Source organism: Scyliorhinus canicula, chromosome 7 (genome assembly GCF_902713615.1).
Source record: "Scyliorhinus canicula chromosome 7, sScyCan1.1, whole genome shotgun sequence".
NCBI lineage: Eukaryota > Metazoa > Chordata > Chondrichthyes > Carcharhiniformes > Scyliorhinidae > Scyliorhinus > Scyliorhinus canicula.
Window position 1 is genome coordinate 92,291,087 of NC_052152.1, and position 17,620 is coordinate 92,308,706.

A 17,620-nucleotide genomic window follows, 5' to 3' on the forward strand; every position below is an offset into this window, starting at 1 on the left:
AGAGTGGACTGAAAAGTCAGTAACTGACCAGATTTTATTTTCCCTGCAATTTTGGGACACGATATAGAACCATAGAGCCACAGAATGCCTACAGTGCAGAAGGAGGCCATTTGGTCCATCGAGTCTGCACTGACCCTCTGAAAGAGTACCCTAGCTTGGCCCACTCCCCCGCCCTATCCCCGTAACCCCACCAAATCACATCCCTATATGCTATGAGGCAATTTTATCATGGCCAATCCACCTAGACTGCACAATCCACCAAGATGCAGGGAGAAAGTGCAAACTCCATACAGACAGTCACCCAAGGCCGGAATTGGACCCGGGTCCCTAGCGCTATCAGACAGAAGTGCTAACCACTGTGCACCATGCTGCCCCATGCCGACATGCCTTGGTAATTTTCCACATTGTCAGTCGTCAATGTTGTCGCTGGAACACCTTAGTCCAAATTTGATTTTTTTACATCTGCTTCCCAGAAATGCTGATGACTGTGTTTTTATTAAGTTCACTTCTTATGGCACTGCTTGCCATGCTCCGTGTGCCTGCAGTAGCATTTTGGCTAATTTTAGATGTGCCAACATATTTCACAACATCCTGCTTCTTTAGTAAAATTAGAAGAATAAAGTCACAGATTAGATATTGTTTTGCCGCAGTGTGCTGATCTCATTTGCCTTGTTCCTCTGTGGCTTGAGTATACTTCTCCAAACCCACGCTAACAGCCATCTGCTAAAAAGGATTGCTCCTGAATGTCAGTGGAATGCTTTTGGTGAGCAAAACATTTTCTTTTCTTCGATCATTTCTGTAAGTCAGCATAATGAAAATGTGCATTTTGATCCACATTGGGAGAAATAGGGGCTGTCGGGAGCAATTGGGTGCAATAGGGACTGCAATAATTTATTAGTCAATCTGAAGTAGTGGATTTGCAATTGGGCTATACGATGATATGAACATTTAAAAGGAAGATGACTTCCCTCTTTTTCTGTTAATTAATATTGCCTTCACTTATAGGCTATTACACGTGCAATATTGCAAGGCTAATTGTAAAGAAGCTTGTGATTTCTTTGAAAATAATTAAAACCTATTATATCTTTTAAACATTGTTTTGTATGAGGAAAATTGAATTGCATCATGTGTCAACTTCATTTTATATTGAGGTGACGTGGGTAATCAGGAAGCTAAAGTTCTAACTTTAGAAAGTTGGAGTTTGCAGTTTCTAAGCATAGATATATAAGAATTTCTCAACAAGCACATTCATGTTGAGAGCCCTTAAGAATTGTAATCTTTCCTTTCAATGGTTAATCTTTGAAAATGTTGTACTATCTGTCCTACCAGGTAAAGATTTTCAACCGTCGAGGTAGGTTTGTTTTGTTCCTCAATGGTATGAAAATGTGAACAGAAAGCTTAAGAGTCAGACATTGAGGCTTTTGAAAATTCCCCACTTGATGAAAAGAGATGTCACTGAAATAATTTAAACTGAAATAGATTTGATTAATCTGACAGGAAATCTATTTTCTTTTATTAGTTGGTATGGGAAGAAACATAAACTTTCTTATTTTGCTGCAGGGCAACATACTCATAGAATCCTTACAGTGCAGAAGGAGCCTATTCGGTTCTGTGGTGATATGCATCACTGTAAATACACAAGGGGTTAATGTAAGTACACTACAACTAAGTAAACACTAGAGGGAGCACCAGAGACGTCATGACATGCAGACATACAGCTAATGAACACATAGAATAGGACACGACCAATGGGCAGTCAAGACACCCAGAGGTGACACTACCACAAGGGGGCATTACACAACCCATATATAAGGACAGGGCACACATGCTCTGTCTCTTTCCACAGGCAATACTTAGAGAGTAGGACAGGGGCAGATCAGAAGCATCACATCCACCACATGGCTTAGAGCAGTCTGGTTAGTTAGACTGAATTACTATAGCAAGATTAGCCAGAGAGTCGAACTCACAGAGAACTGTGCTAATGGTTCAATAGCACACTGGGCTAAATTGCTGGCTTTGAAAGCAGACCAAGGCAGGCCAGCAGCACGGTTCGATTCCCGTAACAGCCTCCCTGAACAAGCGCCAGTGCTGCTCCAGCCTGCCATTTCTGCGGCCAGAATCAGCACCCGCAGCAGCACTACCCGGCCCGAAACGCGACCTGCAGCAGCTGCGGGCGGAAAGGCCACTATGCGAGAGTGTGCCTCGCAAAACGGGCCCCAGCTTCCAACTCCCCAGCGGGACGAAGTAATCGCTCCTCACACCCGCAGGCCCGTGGGGCCCGAAACGCTGCGGCCTATGCCCTGACCCCGCCCCCCTCCCGCCACGTGCGATCCATGGGGGCCGCCATATTGGCAAACCTCCACCACGCGGCCGGCCACGTGCGACTCATGGGGGCCGCCATCTTGGACACCATCTTCCTCGCCGCCCGCCACTTGCGATCCATGGGCCCGACCTGCATCTCCACGCTTGGACAACTCATCGGAAGAGTACGACCTCCTCGGACGCTCGTCACGCGGCCCGCAACTTGGCGCAGTCACCCTGGATCAATCACGCCCGAAGCATCTGCGAAATTCGATGGCAGAAGTCCAAATCAACGGGTACAACACGCCATGCCTTTTTGACTCCAGGAGCATTGAGAGCTTCATACACCCAGACCTGGTAAGACGCTGTTCGCTCCCCGTTTTCCCCGTGCGGCAAACTATCTCGCTCGCTTCAGGCTCCCATTCTGTACAGATCCAGGGGCGCACTGCCGCGACACTCACAATCCGAGGCACTAGCTACTCAAAATTTCAACTCTACGTTTTGCCCGACCTCTGCGCGCCACTCTTATTAGGCCTAGATTTTCAGTGTAACCTTAAGAGCCTCACCCTCAGCTTCGGCGGGCCCCTGCCCCCATTCACTGTCTGCAGCCTTGCTACACTGCAAATCTCCCCCCCTCCTCTCTTCGCCAATCTCACAAAGGACTGTAAACCCATAGCCACTCGTAGCAGGCGGTATAGCCTGCAGGATAGGGTATTTATCAGATCAGAGGTCCGAAGGCTTCTCAGTGAGGGATTATAGAGGCCAGCAATAGTCCCTGGAGAGCTCAGGTGGTGGTCGTTAAGACCGGGGAAAAATTCCGCATGGTTGTCGACTATAGTCAGACCATAAATAGATTTACGATCCTCGACGCATATCCCCTCCCCAGGATTGCAGACACGGTAAATCAGATCGCCCAGTATCGGCTCTTTTCCACGGTGGATCTGAAGTCTGCATACCACCAGCTCCCAATCCGCCCGGAGGACCGCCACTACACGGCATTCGAGGCCGATGGCCGCCTCTTCCATTTCCTCCGGGTCCCTTTCGGCGTCACTAATGGGGTCTCGGTATTCCAATGAGCAATGGACCGAATGGTGGACCAGTACGGGTTGCGGGCCACGTTTCCGTACTTGGACAATGTCACCATCTGCGGCTATGACCAGCAGGACCACAACGCCAACCTCCACCATTTTTTCCAGATGGCACAGAAATGAAACATCACCTACAACAAAGAGAAATGCGTTTTCCGCACAAACAGACTGGCCATCCTCGGCTACGTCGTGGAAAACGGAGTCCTGGGCCCAGACCTGGACCGTATGCGCCCTCTCTTAGAACTCCCCCTCCCCCATTTCCCCAAGGCCCTCAAACAGTGCTTGGGCTTCTTCTCCTACTACGCCCAGTGGGTCCCTCAATACGTGGACAAAGCCCGCCCACTCTTTAAGGCCACACGATTTCCACTGTCAGCTGAGGCACGCCAGGCCTTCAAATACATCAAGGAGGACATCGCCAAAGCGGCCATGTGGGCGGTGGATGAATCCACTCCATTCCAGATTGAGAGCGACGCCTCAGTGGTAGCTCTAGCAGCCACACTAAATCAGGCAGGGAGACCAGTCGCATTTTTCTCCCGTACCCTCTCCGCTTCAGAACTCCGACACTCCTCAGTCGAGAAAGAAGAACAAGCCATTGTGGAGGCTATTCGTTACTGGAGGCACTACCTCGCAGGTAGGAGGATCACCCTCATCACCGACCAAATATCGATTGCCTTTATGTTTGATAACTCGCAAAGGGGCAAAATAAAAAATGATAAAATTCTTCGGTGGAGGATCGAACTCTCCACCTATAATTACGATATTAAGTATCGACCCGGGAAGCTCAACGAGCCTCCGGATGCCCTATCCCGCGGGACATGTGCCAGCGCGCAGATTGACCGACTGAAAGTCATCCACAACGACCTCTGCCACCCGGGGGTCACCTGGCTCGCCCACTACATCAGAGCCCGAAACCTGTCTTTCTCCAACGAGGAGGTAAAAGCGATCACCAGGGAATGCTCGATCTGTGCGGAGTGCAAACCGCACTTCTATAGGCCAGACAGGGCCCACTTGGTCAAGGCTTCTAGGCCCTTTGCACGCCTCGTGATTGATTTCAACGGCCCACTCCCCTCAACTAACAAGAACGTTTACTTTCTAAACGTCGTAGATGAGTTCTCCCGTTTCCCATTTGCTATCCCATGCCCCGACATGACCTCCCACACAGTCATTAGGGCCCTGCATAGTATCTTCACCCTGTTTGGTTTCCCCAGCTATGTACACAGCGACCGGGGTTCGTCCTTCATGAGCGACGAGCTGCGTCAGTACCTGCTCGATAAGGGCATTGCCTCGAGCAGGACTACCAGCTACAACCCCGGGGGGACGGGCAGGTGGAGAGGGAGAACGCGACGGTCTAGAAGACCGTCCTACTGACCCTCCGGTCCAGAAAGCTCCAAGTCTCCCAGTGGCAGGAAGTCCTCCCAGACGCTCTCCACGCTATTAGGGTCCCTCTTATGCACAGCGACCAATCAGACCCCTCACGAGAGGCTCTTCATTTTTTCCAGGTGCACTACCATGGGGGTCTCACTTCCGGCATGGCTGAGGACACCGGGCCCGGTACTCCTGAGGAAACACGTCAGGGCACACAAAACCGACCCCCTTGTTGAGAAGGTGCGCCTGCTCCACTCCAACCCCCAGTACGCCTTCGTCGAGTTCCCTGACGGCCGCCAGGACACAGTATCCCTCCGGGATCTGGCACCCGCCGGATCCAGCACCCCTCTACCCCCACAGAAGGACCCTTCACCCTACACCTCATGCTGCCGCCCCCTCGCACTCCCGAGCCCACAAGCTCGCTCCACCAGTTCCGTGCACCCGCGCCGGCCAGCCCCCAGCGCCCACAGTCCCCGGTCGAACCAGAAAAGTATTATAGCTCGGCCACAACCCTCCCTGGAGTCCGCCATTGTACCCCAGCACACAACGCCCATCCAGCTACTGCAAGAGGCTCCAACCCCGGTGCTCCGCAGATCACAGCGGACAGTTCGACCACTGGACAGACTTACTTTGTAGACCACCACCCCCGCCGGACTTGATTTTTTTGCAGGGGGTGAATGTAACTTAGTAATTCACATTGTATTTACCAATACCATTGTAAGCGCAGTAGCGTTATCCGACCACTAGGGGGAGTAGCTCTGGGAATGCTCAGGAGTTTGTACAGGGCTCCACCCTTGGCTCTGCCCACGACTCCTCCCCCTAGACTGCTGTATAAATAACCGTGTCCAGAGCCAGCCTGCAGTTCATCGAGAGTTCAACGGGTAACAGGCTGGCTCTGTAGTAAGTAGATTAAAACCACTGTTCATATCATAAAGCATGTGTCTCGTGAATTGATGGTTCCATCAATATCTAAAACATAGAACATAGATCAGTACAGCACAGAACAGGCCCTTTGGCTCTCGTTGTTGTGCCGAGCCTTGTTCGAAACCAAGATCAAGCTATCCCACTCCCTGTCATTCTGGTGTGCTCCATGTGCCTATCCAATAATCGCTTGAAAGTTCCGAAAGTATCTGACTCCACTATCATAGCAGGCAGTTCATTCCACAACCTAACCACTCTCTGAGTAAAGAACCTACCTCGGACATCCTTCCTATATCTCCCACCCTGAACCTTATAGTTATGCCCCCTTGTAACAGCAACATCCACCCGAGGAAATAGTCTCTGAATGTCCACTCAATCTATCCCCCTCATCATCTTATAAAACTTTATTAAGTCACCTCTTATCCTCCTCCACTCCAAAGAGAAAAGCCCTAGCTCCCTCAACCTTTCCTCATAAGACCTATCCTTCAAACCAGGCAGCATCCTGGTAAATCTCCTTTGCCCCTTTCCAATGCTTCCACATCCAGAACTGTACACAATACTCCAAATGTGGTCTCACCGGGTCATGTACATAACCCCACGGCTCTTAAACTCAAGCCCTCTATTAATAAATGCTAACACACTGTAAGCCTTCTTCACGGCTCTGTCCATTTGAGTGGCAACCTTCAGAGATCTATGGACATGAACCCCAAGATCTCTTTGTTCCTCCACATTCCTCAGAACCCTGCCGTTGACCCTGTAATCCACATTCAAATTTTTCCCACCAAAATGAATCATCTCGCACTTATCAGGGTTAAACTCCATCTGCCATTTCTCGGCCCAGCTCTGCATCCTATCAATGTCTCTTTGCAGCCTACAACAGCCCCCCACCTCATCCACTACTCCACCAATCTTGGTGTCATCAGCAAATGTACTGACCCACCCTTCAGACCCCTCCTCCAAGTTGTTGATAAAAATCACAAATAGCAGAGGACCCAGCACTGATCCCTGTGGTACACCGCTGGCAACTGGTCTCCAGTCTGAAAATTTTCCATCTACCACCACTCTCTGTCTTCTATGTGATAACCAGTTACTTATCCAATTGGCCAAATTTCCCTCTATCCCACACCTCCTTACTTCCTTCATGAGCCGACCATGGGGAACCTTATCAAATGCCTTACTAAAATCCATGTATACAACATCAACTGCTCTACCTTCATTCACGCACCTAGTAACCTCCTCAAAGAATTCAATCAAATTTGTGAGGCAAGACTTACCCTTCACGAATCCATGTTGACTATCCCGGATAAAGCTGCATATTTCCAAATGGTCATAAATCCTATCCTTCAGGACCTTTTCCATTAATTTACCGACCACCGAAGTAAGGCTAACTGGCCTATAATTACCAGGGTAATTCCTAGTCCCCTTCTTGAACAGAGGAACAACATTCACCACTCTCCAGTCCTCTGGCACTATCCCGTGGACAGTGAGGACCCAAAGATCAAAGCCAAAAGGCTCTGCAATCTCATCCCTTACCTCCCAAAGAAACCTTGGATATATCCCATCTGACCCAGGGAACTTGTCGACCCTCAGGTTTTTCAAAATTGTTAATACATCCTTCCTCAGAACATCTACCTCCTCCAGCCTACCCGCCTGTATCACACTCTCATCCTCAAAAACATGGCCCCTCTCCTTGGTGAACCCTGAAGAAAAGTATTAATTCAAAGCCTCTCCTATCTCTTCTGACTCCATGCACAAGTTCCCACTACTGTCCTTGACCGGCCCTAACCTCACTCTCGTCATTCTTTTATTTCTCACATAAGAATAAAAAGCCTTCGGGTTTTCCTTGATCCGACCCTCCAAGGACTTCTCATGCCCCCTCTTAGCTCTCCTAAGCCCTTTTTTCAGCTCATTCCTTGCTACCTTGTAACCCTCAAGCGACCCAACTGAACCTTGTTTTCTCATCCTTACATACGCTTCCTTTTTCCTTTTGACAAGACATTCAACCTCTTTTGCGAACCATGGTTCCCTCACACGGCCATTTCCTCCCTGCCTGACAGAGACATACCTATCAAGGACACGCAGTATTTGTTCCTTGAACAAGCTCCACTTTTCATTTGTGCCTTTCCCTGACAGTTTCTGTTCCCATCTTATACTCTCTAATTCTTGCCTAATCGCATCATAATTACCCCTCCCTCAATTATAGACCTTGCCCTGCCGTAGGCCCTATCCCTCTCCATTGCAATAGTGAAAGACACCGAATTGTGGTCACTATCTCCAAAGTGCTCTCCCACAAACAAATCTAACACTTGGCCCGGTTCATTACCCAGTACCAAATCCAATGTGGTCCCACCTCTTGTCGGCCTACCCACATATTGTGTCAGGAAACTCTCCTGCACACACTGTACAAAAACTGCTCCATCCGAACTGTTCGACCGATAGAGGTTCCAACATTTGGAAAGTTAAAGTCACCCATGACAACTACCCTGTGACCTCCGCACCTATCCATAATCTGCTTTGCAATTTCTTCCTCCACAACTCTATTACTATTTGGGACCTATAGAAAACTCCTAATAACGTGACCGCTCCTTTCCTATTTCTAACTTTGGCCCATATTACCTCAGTAGGCAGATCCCCTTCGAACTGCCTTTCTGCAGCCGTTAAACTATCCTTGATTAACAATGCTACTCCTCCACCTCTTTACCACCTTCCCTGCTCTTACTGAAACATCTATACCCCGGAACTTCCAACAACTTCCTGTCCCTGTTCTAACCATGTCTCCGTAATGCCCACAACATCGTAGTCCCAGGTACCAATCCACGCTCCAAGTTCACCTACCTTATTCCGGTTGCTCCTTGCATTGAAGTAGACACACTTCAACCCATCTTCCTGTCTACCCGTAGACGCCTTCGACCTTGATACCCTCCTCAGTACCTCACTACTCTCAACATTGGCTTCTGGACTACAGCTTGTTTTCCCATCCCTCTGACAAATTAGTTTCAACCCCCCCCCCCCCCCCCCCCCTCCGAAGAGCCGTAGCAAATTTCCCTCCCAGGATATTGGTGCCCCTCTGGTTCAGGTGTAAACCGTCCTATCTGTACAGGTCCCACCTTCCCCAGAATATGCTCCAATTATCCACGTAACTGAAACTCTCCCTCCTGCACCATCCCTGCAGCCACGTTTTTATTTGCACTCTCTCCCTGTTCCTCAACTCGCTAGCACGTGGCACTGGCAAAAACCAGAGATGACAACATGGTTTGTCCTGGCTCTCAGCTTCCACCCTAGCTCTCTAAATTCCTGTTTTAAATCCCCATCCCTTCTCTTACCTACGTCGTTGGTACCGATGTGTACCACGACTTGTGACTGTTCCCCCGCCCATTAAGGATTCTGAAAACACGGCCCGAGACGTCATGGACCCTGGCACCCGAGAGGCAACATACCATCCGTGGGTCTCTTTCGTTGCCACAGAACCGTCTATCTGTCCCTCTAACTATCGAGTCCCCAATAACTATTGCTCTCCTGCTCTCCCTCCTTCCCTTCTGAGCCACAGGGACAGACTCAGTGCCGGAGATCCGTTCACGTGGCTTACCCCCTGGTAGGTCATCCCCCTCAACAGTATCCAAAGCGGTATGTGTTACTGAGGGGAACAACCACAGAGGATCCCTGCACTGACTGCTTCCTCCCAGCCCCTCTCACCGTCACCCATCTATCATGATTCTTCGGAGTAACTACATCCCTGAAGCTATTATCTATGACCACCTCTGCCTCCTGAATGATCCGAAGTTCATCCAGATCCAGCTCCAGTTCCCTAACGCGGTTTCTGAGGAGCTGGAGATGGGTGCACTTCCTACAGGTGAAATCAGCAGGGACACCGATGGCGTCCCTCACTTCAACCATTCTGCAGGAGGAACATTGCACTGCCTTCCCTGCCATTCCCCTCTGGATAACGTGCTGATAAAAACAAGAAAAAGAAAGAAAGAGCTTACCTGTTATTCACCCTTAGGTTAGAGGAGGTGGAAGGGTGGGGGACACTACAAGTGTAGTGTCTCGGGTTTAGGAACTGCCCAACTTAAATACAGGTAAAAATAAAACACCTAACCAGCAACCACTGCGCCCCGCACGATAACAGCAATCAGCTGTTATGGGCCCGCGCAAACAATTAAAATCTTTACTACTTACCCAGCAGTCACTCTGTCCTCACTCCGACCGGATTCAGCTGGAAACCGCCAACAGTAAGTTTTTGAAATATTTACTCCCCTTAGCACTCACTCAGCAACCACTGCGCCCAGCACGATAACAGCAATCTTTGTACTCTAAGGGGCAATTTAACATTGCCAATTCACCTAACCTGCAGATCTTTGGATGTGGGAGGAAAGCGGCGCACCAAGGGAAAACCCACGCAGACACGGGGGGAACAAGCAAACCCCATACAGAGAGGAAGCACATGTACACTCTGAGGGAAATGTGTCACCTGCCATATTATTTAAGGAGAAGAGAGGCATCCTTTACCCAAACTTGAAACAGGTATTAGGTACTTTGCAAATACAAATATGGGCCTAATGTCTGGTTCAGGTCCCTGCTGCAACATTGACTTGTCCTGAGGCAACCAGATTAGAAACCCAACTTCCGGTGACAACGATGTGCTGAGCAGTCGCACATCAGGTGGCTCTGCTCCCGTGGACCTGTAAAATAGTCACTTTTTAGCTTTTTAATCAGAAAACTCGACAATTCATTCCCCAAACCGCAGTAAGAGGGGAGAAGAAAGAAAAAGCGAGAAAAATGCCTGGAATAAGCCAGTCCAGGGCCGAACAAAGACCAGGAGTGGATGGGGCCTGGAACGGAGCCAGTCGGACGAGCCGACCAGCACACGAGGAGGCGGAGCGCAAGTTTCGCCGGAGTGAGAAGGGCAGAGCAGCGACGCACAAAGCCCTCCCGCATCGGGGGAGAGCTGGAGAGCTTCCCTCTCGGAGGCAGTGAGGTAGCACCAGCTGGAGATAAGAACACACATTCAGACCGCAGTAAAAGACGTGGTGGCCAAAACTGTCACAGATACAGCTCACCCTGGACAGAGCGGAAAAGAGACTGGAAGCCCAAGAAGCAATCATCGGAGACTTGGAGAAAGTCACAACTGACGAGCGACAGGATCGTGGCACTACAGAAAGAGGTGGCGAGCTATGAGGAGCGGTTGAATAAACTCGGTTTGCATTAGCTATGAGGAGCGGTTGAATAAACTCGGTTTGGTCTCACTGGAACGACGGAGGTTGAGGGGCGACTTGATAGAGGTCTACAAAATTATGAAGGGCATAGACAGAGTGGATAGTCAGAGACTTTTCCCCAGAGTAGAAGGGTCAATTACTAGGGGGCATAGGTTTAAGGTGCGAGGGGCAAGGTTTAGAGGAGATGTACGAGGCAGGTTTTTTACACAGAGGGTAGTGGGTGCCTGGAACTCGCTGCCGGAGGAGGTGGTGAAAGCAGGGACGATAGTGACATTTAAGGAGCATCTTGACAAATACATGAATAGTATGGGAATAGAGGGATACGGACCCAGGAAATGTAGAAGATTTTAGTTTCGACGGGCAGCATGGTCAGTACGGACTTGTTCCTGTGCTGTATTTTTCTTTGTTCTTTGTTCTCTTTGTTCTTTGGTCGCGATGCAGAGCAGTCTGAGGGTGAAAGTTGAGGATCAGGAGAACCGTTCAAGAAGGCAAAACCTGCGGATCATGGGCCTACCGGAGGGAATCGAGGGCAGGCACCCCATGAACTACGTGGCCAGATGCTGGGGGGTGTGAAGAAGAAAAGACAGGAGGGGAGCGAAAGCGGCAATATGGCTACAAAGGGCCGCAACAAGGGGCCCGGATCATAAAAACACTGCAAACAACCACTCCGGACGGTCTCAGGGCGAGGGGAGATCCCAGAGTACAGGGGCCTACCCACGTGGCGGATGCACAGTTGGTGGCCATGTTGGGTGCTCCCTGGACAAAGGGAAACCCCAGAGCGCAGGGACCCAACCACATGGGGAGAGCAGTGACAGCAGTCATCTTAGACGGCTCCCTAACAAAGGGAAACCCCGGAGTGCAGGTGGGCGTACACCAGGTAAGTATGGTTAATTCCACAGGAGCATGGGAACAAAAACCCTCCACCAAGATAGTCACCTGGAACGTCAAGGGACTTAACTCCAGCGAAAAGATCCAGAGTCCTCGCCCACCTAAGAATCCTGAAAGCCGACATCGTCTTCCTCCAAGAGACACACCTGAGAGAGCAGGACCGACTGCAGGTAAGGAAGGGCTGGGTGGGACAGAGCTACCATTCCTGCTATGGGGAAAGGGCCAGAGGGGTGCCAATACTGATAAATAAGTGGACAATATTCGAGGCGATGAGGACAGTTACGAACCCAGGGGGACAGTACATCATTGTCAGCGGGGCCATAGACAGGGCACCAATAGTCCTCGTTAACGTGTACGCTTCCAACTGGAATGACACAAAATTCATCAAAACGATCAACGCGGAAATCCCCGACATAGGTACACACCGACCGATCATGGGGGGGGGACCCACGAACAGGCAGGTCTAACACCAAAACGGAAAGACATCGAACATGACGAAGGAACTTGGTTGTTTCATGGAACAGATGGGGCAGTGGACCCTTGGAGGTTCACCCACCCAGGAGAAAAGGAATTCTCCTTCTTTTCCCCAGTACATAACTATACACTAGGATCAACTTCTTTGTAGTGGGGAAATCGGTGTTTCCAGGACTGGTCAAGGCGGAATACTCCGCAATCGTAATCTCTGACCACGCTCCACATTATACGGATGTGAGGTTGGAGACAGGCACTGCTCAACACCCCACATGGAGGTTGGACACTGCATTACTGGCCGACAAGGTCTTTAGCGAGAGAGTATCACAGGCCATAGCTGAATATACAAAAAACAACAAAATGGGGAGGTCTCACCCTCCACGTTCTGGGAGGCACTAAAAGCCATGATTAGAGGGGAAATTATCGTATTTAAAACGCAAAGAGACAGAGAGGAGAGAGCGGCTAGGCAGCAGTTGGTCAACTCCATAGTGAAGCTGGAACATAAATATTCCAAGATCCTGGCCATAAAGCTCCTGGCGGAGAGGAGAAAGCTACAAATGGACTTTGACCTGCTCTCCATGAGGAAAGCGGTGCACCAACTCTGCTAAGCACGGGGGACCCGATACCAATACGGAGACTGATGAGACCATCAATTTACGCGACACGTGGTTAGAAGCGAACGTGGCCCGCAGCCCGTACTGGTCCACCATTCGGTCCATTGCTCGTTGGAACACCGAAACCCCATTTGTGACGCCAAAGGGGACCCGGAAGAAGTGGAAGAGGCGGCCATCGGCCTCAAACGCCGTGAAGTGTCGGTCCTCCGGGCGGATTGGGAGTTGGTGGTATGCAGACTTCAGATCCACCGTGGAAAATAGCCGATATTGGGCGATCTGATTCACCATGTCTGCAATCCTGGGGAGGGGGTACGCCTCGAGGAGCGTAAACCGATTAATTGTCTGACTATAGTCTATGACATTGCGGAATTTTCCCCCGGTCTTGATGACCACCACCTGAGCTCTCCAGGGACTGTTATTGGCCTCTATGATCCCCTCACGTAAAAGCCTCCGGACCTCGGATCGAATGAACACCCTGTCCTGTAGGTTGTACCGCCTGCTGCAAGTGGCTATGGGTTTACAGTCCAGAGTGAGGTTGGCAAAGAGAGGAGGGGGGAGATTCGCAGCGTGGCTAGGCTGCAGATAGTGAATGGGGGTAGGGGTCCGCTGAAGCTGAGGGTAAGACTCTTGAGATTGCATTGAAAGCCGAGTCCCAATAAGAGTGGGGCGCAGAGTTCAGGCAGGACGTATAGTTGGAAATTAGAGTAGCTAGCGCCTTGGATTGTTAGAGTTGTGACGGTGCGCCCTTGGATTTGGACAGAGTGGGAACCCGAAGCGAGGGAGATAGTTTGCCGTGCAGGGAAGACGGGGAGCGAACAGCGCCTTACCAGATCTGGGTGTACGAAGCTCTCAGTGCTCCCGGAGTCGAAAAGGCACGGTGTACTGTACCCGTTGATTTTGACCGTTGTCATAGAGTTGTGGAGATGCTTTGGGCGCGAATGGTCCAGTGTGACTGTGTTGAGTTGCGGGTAGTCGGCGGCTCGGACGGCTGCGCTGGGATGGCCCCGCGATGAGTGCCCGCTGAGGTCGCAGTCTTCAATCGCGTTTTCTGAGTGTGGAGAGGATGGGGTCCAAGATGGCCGCCCCCGTGGATCGCACATGGTGGGCGGCGAGGGAGATGGCATCCAAGATGGTGACCCCATGAGTCGCCCTTGGAGGACCGCGTGGTGGGGGTCCACCAAGATAGCGGCCCCCATGGATCGCATGTGGCGGGTGGGGGCGGAGTCGGGGCATATGCTGCTGCGTTCCGGGGCCTGCGGGCCTGCAAGTGCGGAGCGCGATTACTTTGTGCCGCTGGAGGTTTAGTGGCTGGGGCCTTCCTTGCCAGGCACACTCTGGCGTAGTGGCCTTTTCGTCCGCAGCTGCTGCAGGTCACGTTGCGGGCCGGGCAGTGCTACCGCGGGTGCTGGGGCTGGCCACAAAAGTGGCAGGCTGGACCAGCATGGTGGCTGGGTGGCCGCGCGGCACAGGCCTGGGGGAGTCGCTGGTCGGGGGCCCATGACGGGATCACGCAGTCGGCAGGAAACGAGGTGAGGCTACGAAATGAGACCTCCATAGTTGTAGCGAGTTCAACAGTATCTTCTAAATTTAGGGCCCCGTTCGCCAGCAGTCGTTGGCGCACGTAGTTCGATCTAAGGCCTGCAACAAAGACATCGCGGACAGCAAGTTCTCTATGTTCTGCAGCAGTTACAGCCTGATAATTACAGTCCCGGGATGAGGCTTTTAAGTCTCTGAGGAATTCTTCTAATGATTCTGTAGGACACCAGCGGCGAGTAGTAAAAACGTGGCGTGCATAGACCTCATTGATAGGCCTCACGTACATTCTATCGAGTAGGGCCAGGGCCTCTGTATATGAGCTGGTACAGTTTGCTGAGTAGATATACGATGGCTCACCCTTGTGTGCAGTAGACTGAGTTTCTGCTCCTCTGTTGTTTCTGTGGTGCTTGTTTCAGCCAGGTAGGCCTTAAAACATCGGAGCCAATGCGAAAAGATTTCTTTTGCCTCTGCATCCTGCGGGTCGAGTTCCAGTCGATTAGGCTTGAGGGCTGATTCCACGGTCATTCCTTACCGTTTCTTAAGATGATTAAATTGATGAGACCATCAATTCATGTGACACATGGTTAGAAGTGAACAGTGGTTTTAATTGTCTTACAACAGAGCCTGCCTGTGACAAGATGAACTCCAGATGAACTGGCAGGTAGGCTCTCAGCATCAACCTTTATACTTCCGGTTAAGGGGAGGAGCCGGGGTGGAGCCAAGGGTAGAGCCCAATAAAAACTCCCGTACACTCCCAGTGCATCTCCCCCTAGTGGCAGAGCAGCGCAACTGCTCGTGTGCCAAGCTTACAGAGACATAGTACAACATGTGTAATTCAGTGTGAATTACACTACTGTGATTCACCACAGAGACAAAGCCAGCCGCCTGCTGGTGCACCAGCTGAGAAAGCAGGCAGCCACGAGAGAGATCGCACAAATTAGAGACAGCAGGGGCACATTAGAAACAGACCTGGACAAAGTCCAACAAAATCTTTGAGGGCTTTTACCGGGGACTGTACACCTTGGAGCCCCCAGCAGGGGACTCGGGGATGAAACAGTTCCTCGATGGACTAGACATGCCAGTCGTGGGGGAGGAGAAGAAACGGGACCTGGAAGCACCACTAGAGCTGGGAAAGATCATGGAGAGTATTTGTTCCATGCAGGCGGGGAAGACGCCAGGGCCAGATGCGTACCCAGTGGGTTTCTACAAAAAGTTTGCGACAGCACTGGCCCAGTGCCTTCGGGAGATGTTCAGAGACTCGCTGACGAAGGGCACACTGCCACCTACGCTAGCACAAGCCTCAATCTCGCTAATGCCTAAGAAAGACCCAACCGAGTGCGGTTCATACAGACCCATCTCATTACAACAAAGCAGCATGGAAGTACCGTGGGCAGCACGGTAGCACAAGTGGATAACGCTGTGGCTTCACAGCGCCAGGGTCCCAGGTTCGATTCCCCACTGGGTCACTGTCTGTGCGGAGTTTGCACTTTCTCCCTGTGTCTGCCTGGATTTCTTCCAGGTGCTCCGGTTTCCTCCCACAGTCCAAAGATGTACAGGTTAGGTGGATTGGTCATGATAAATTGCCCTTAGTGACCAAAGAAAGTTACGAGGGGTTACGGGGATAGGATGGAAGTGAGAGCTTAAATGGGTTGGTGCAGACTCGATGGGCCGAATGGCCTCCTTCTGCACTGTATGTTCTATGTTCTATGTTCTAAATGTAGACGCCAAAATATTAGCCAAGATCCAAGCAAAAAGGCTAAAGAATTGCATACTGGAGATGGCCGCAGAGGATCAAACGGGCTTTGTCAAACATCGAACATCAGGCGCTTGCTAAACGTGATCATGACCCCATCTGGGGAGAGAACACTTTAGGTAATTGTCTCCCTGGGTGCAGAAAGGGCCTTTAACAGAGTCGAGTAGAAGTACCCCATTGAGGTACTGGAGCGGTTCGGATTCACCTCATGGGTGAAACACCTGTACAATACTCCCATGGCGAACATTCGGACTAACACCACCAACTCCCAGTACTTCCAGCTGCACAGGGCCACCAGGCAGGGATGCCCACTGTCCCTGCTGCTGTTCACCCGAGCGATCGAACCACTAGTGATCGCACACAGAAAAGCAATGAATTGGAGGGGGATCCAAAGAGGAGTCAGAGGGCATAGAGTCTCACTCTTTGCGGATGACTTGGTCCTCGACATCTCGGACCCACAAAGCAGCATGGAAGGAATCATCGCACTCCTGAAAGAGTTTGGTGCCTTCTCGGGCTACAAACTCAACCTGAGCAAAAGCGAGATCTTCCTGGTGTACCTGCAAGGGGGCAGGGCAGCACTGGTGGGACTGCTGGTTAAACAAGCCCAACACAAATTCCATTACCTGGGGATCCAAATCGCTCATGATTGGATGGGGGTTTACAAGTGGAACCTGACCAGTCTGACAGAGGAAGTTAAGAAGGACCTGCAGAGATGGAACACACTCCCACTCTCGCTGGCGGGGAGAGTGCAGATGATCAAAATGAATGTGCTGCCCAGGTACCTCTTCCTACTCCCGATCTATATCCCCAAGGCCTTTTTTAACTCCCGGGACAAACTAATCATGATCTTTGTATGGGAGGGGGGGACGAATGCTAGGATCACAAAGAAGATCCTACAGAGAACAAAATCCAGGGGAGGGCTAGCCCTCCAAAACCTACAATTCTACCACTGAGCAGCGACAGGGGAAAAAGTGATGGAATTGATAAAGGAGCCAGATGTCTAGTGGGTGTGCACGAAGGAGGCCTCCTGCAAGGGGACCTCGCTCTGGGCACTCGCCACGGCAGCACTCCCAACAACCCAAGAAACACTCCAGCAGCTGGAACCAGCTACGGCAGGAATTCGGCCTGACCAAAATGTCCGACAAAGCCCCCATCTGCAATAACCATAGGTTCATGCAAGCACTCACTGACACCAACTTCAAAAGGTGGAGACAGGATGGGGACATTGACAGTCAGGGATCTATACACTGACGGTAGGATCACAACACTGGACAAACTGACGGATAGATTCCAGCCAGCAAAGGGCAACAAACCATATAAACTTCTGTATGGTCGCCCCTCAGCCTCTGTCTCTCAAGGGAGAACAATCCCAGTTTATTCAATCTCTCCTCATAACGAATACCCTCCATACCAGGCAAGATCCTGGTAAACCTTTTTGGTACTCTCTCCAAAGCCTCCACGTCCTTCTGG

At 50.9% G+C, this 17,620-nt stretch overlaps 1 protein-coding gene across 3 annotated transcripts in view; it reads left to right on the forward strand.

Annotated features, from left to right (window-relative positions):
• The first annotated feature begins 649 nt into the window (after nt 1-649).
• The window catches only part of LOC119969193 (toll-like receptor 8), a 106,575-nt gene continuing 89,604 nt past the window's right edge, over nt 650-17,620 (forward strand). For 2 of the 3 annotated variants that reach the window (XR_005461307.1, XM_038802453.1), the window contains exon 1: nt 650-763. The gene's annotated coding sequence lies outside the window, so the exon portion shown is untranslated. Of the gene's footprint in view, nt 764-11,762; nt 11,947-17,620 lie in introns of those variants that run through there. The other variant, XM_038802454.1, reaches the window with a different exon arrangement.